Genomic DNA, 3,409 nt, shown 5'->3' with positions numbered 1-3,409 from the left:
ATAAAAGTAAACCATGACATATGCATTGCCAGTTTTCAATGATAGAATCTGTTGGTATTATGAATGCCTCAGAATTTTATTTAATTTAGGACAAAACACCTTCAAAGTGGTAAAGTAATTTAACCTTGACAGTGAGGGAATGAAAAGTAATACCTTTTCTGAAGTAGGAATGTTTAAGCAGGGAACCTAAAGCAATAGAGACAAATGAGAGAGAGAGGGGGGGAGAGAGAGAAGGAGAGAGAGAGGGGGAGAGAGATAGAGATAGAGATAGAGGTAGAGAGAGAGAGAGAGAGAGAGAGAGAGGGAGAGAGAGAGTGAGAGAGAGGGGGAGAGAGATAGAGATAGAGATAGAGATAGAGGTAGAGAGAGAGAGAGAGAGAGAGAGAGAGAGAGAGAGAGAGAGAGAGAGAGAGGCATTCAAGGCTGAGAAAACAGAATGTAGTTACTCAATGATGTGGTCACATGGAATTGGTGAGGATTTCAATTACCAGTGAAATAAGAAGCAAAGGATGAGGGCATCAGGGATAAGGTGTGAGGTTCACGAACTGTCTTCTGCATTTTCTTTATGTCAATCTAACATTTGTTATATTACATTCTTTGTTATTCTGAGATCCTGAGTTTTTGTGTCATTATTTGCATTTTTGGTGAATTGTATTTTGCCTATATATTTTAGAACTTAATAGTTAGAAATGAAATACATATTGTGGAGAAATCACTAACAAAATAGGAATTTTACAAAAAAATTTTATATGAATGTTAGTACAGGAAATAATAAATATAAATAAAATTATTAATGTTTATATAAAGGTAGTAACACATGACAAACAAGAAATTGTAATTATAGAAATGAATCTTGACTAGATATGAAATATGAAATTCAGCAAAGGAAGTCTTACGTGATTCTACAAATCACAGAATTGAGTGGAGAATAAATAGATTCTCTTCAGAAACTGATATTGGAATATAACTAATATATCAAAGATGGATTGATGGAATGTAATAATATCTGGAAAAGAGACTCAATGAAATGCTTATAATAATAGAGCAATCAGGCACTTTCCAGTCTTTTAAGGGTCTAGCCCACTACATGAATCCTTTCTGCTGTCCTTAAGTACCTTACCAGCCCTGACTGCAGCGTACCAGCTATTCCAATATTTGTTACTGAAGCTGTTTTCTGCCAATTATTTTCAGAGAAGGCATATCAGATGAGTTTTCACAGCACAGATATTGGAAGTGGAGAAATAAGGAGTAGAAGGAGCATTACTAAATTGTCATATGTCCCAGGGCTTGAATTCTCAAAGCTCTTCATTAGTTTAGTTGTTCTATTGTCTTTACACTCTTTAAAATTTCCCTGGGGTACAAAAGAAGGAAACTTGCAAACTGTTAGTCAGCTTTGTGTTTTTCTAGTTAGTAGGAGGGGAGATTGATTTATTTTTCCTAGGAAGAACTCTTTATTTAGGTTTTATTAAAAGTCACATTATGTTTCACAACCCACAGACGTTAATTATACAACAAACAATCCATGGATATCTGTGATTTGTCTCCTTTAACAATATTATTGAGTTTGAGAGGTGCTATAAGCACAATATTACAGAAAGTAATACTTTTTGTATTATAACAATTTCTGCTTATTTTTCAATCTTGTTAATTATCTTACTTGATAGATAAAATCTTACAGAGGTAGTTCATAATATATGATGTTTAAAAGTACTTTACATAAACACTCAGAGGAAGCTTGACTCCCAAGTGCTCTACATGCCCAGAATCATACTTGAGAAGGGCACAGCATTTGCCCCAACACCTGGAGTAACTGGGTCCCCAGGATCCAGCGACACAAGAACCCCAACCCAGCCAGGGGCACCAGTCCTTTCCAGTTTGAACCAGTGCCCTGAGCAGATCTTGGGCACTGGCTTTGCACCCAGTCCCACAACATCCAGAGGAAATTAAACTACAAGATGTTCTAATATGCTCAGAATCAGTTTTAACCTGCACCCAGGGCAGACCTGGGCTGCTGGCTCTGAAGTGTGGATACCTCGGTCCTTATTAGAAGGGGGAACAAAATATTCACAGAAGGAAACACAAAATGTGGAACAGAGACTGAAGAAAAGGCCATCCAGAGACTGCTCCACCTAGGGATCTATCCCATATACAGTCTCAAAACCCAGACACTATTGCAAATGCCAAGAAGTGCTTGCTGACAGGAGCCTGATATAACTGTCAACTGAGAGGCTCTGCTAGAGCCTGACAAATACAGAGGCAGATGTTCACAGCCAACCATTGGACTGAGAATGCGGTCCCCAATGGTGGAGTTGGAGAAAGGCTTGAAGGAGATAAAGGGGATTGTAACCTAATAGGAAGAAAACAATATCAACCAACCAGACACCCCAGGGCTACCATGGAATAAACTACCAACAAAAGAGTACACATGGAGCAACTGATCGCTCCAGCTGCATATGTAGTAGAGGATGATCTTGTTTGCCATCAATAGGAGCAGAGGCCCTTGTTCCTGTGAAGACTCAATGCCCCAGTGTAGGGGAATGCCAGGGCAGGGAGTATGGAGGGAGTGGGTAGGTGGGTGGGGAATCACCTTCATAAAAGCTGGGGTGGGGGCTTGGTTAGAGGGCTTCTGGAGAGGAAACTGGGAAAGGGGATAACATTTGTAATGTAAACAAAGAAAATATCTAATAAAAGAAAAGAAGTAGTATTTTACATTAGTCATAAACCAGAGAATTAACATATGCATGAAATTACTATTTCATATACAGTATTGTGCATGAACACATGTAAGTGATTGTATATCATTGATTACAATTACTCTGGTATACACACCATTATATAGTCCCAAAATCAAATGTAATTTTGTCATCTTTGACAAATGCTTGTCTAATATGACTCTTCAACTCTACTGGCCACTTTCAAGTCTCTCATGTATTTCTCTGGAGTAAACTGAAAACAATTCAAATATTAATGTGATCATGTTCACTTTTCCTTACTTTGCTTGGTTTATTTCAAAATACATACATACATACATACATACATACATACATACATACATGCATGCATGCACGCACGCACGCAAGCATGCACGCACGCACACAAACACACACACACACACACACACACACACACACACACACACACACTTTATTTTCCTGATCCAAATTGTCAAGTTATTTTTCCACATACATCACTAGATAATATGGTAATTTGGTATTTATTCGTTGTTTATCTTTATTTACAAATCTAAAAACAGTATTCAACTTGGTTCTGGTGCACCTGGAGATGTATTTCTTAATTCTAGCACTTGAGAGGTACAACAGCAAGATGTCTGAGTTTGAGGCCAGCCTGGTCTACTGAGCAAGAGCAACTACACAGAGAAACCCTCCCTTGAGAATAGGAACAAATAGAC

The sequence above is a fragment of the Rattus norvegicus genome, chromosome 8, assembly GCF_021556685.1.
Source record: "Rattus norvegicus strain SHRSP/BbbUtx chromosome 8, alternate assembly SHRSP_T2T, whole genome shotgun sequence".
In the NCBI taxonomy this organism is placed as follows: Eukaryota; Metazoa; Chordata; class Mammalia; order Rodentia; family Muridae; genus Rattus; species Rattus norvegicus.
Note: the sequence above shows the minus strand (reverse complement) of the source record.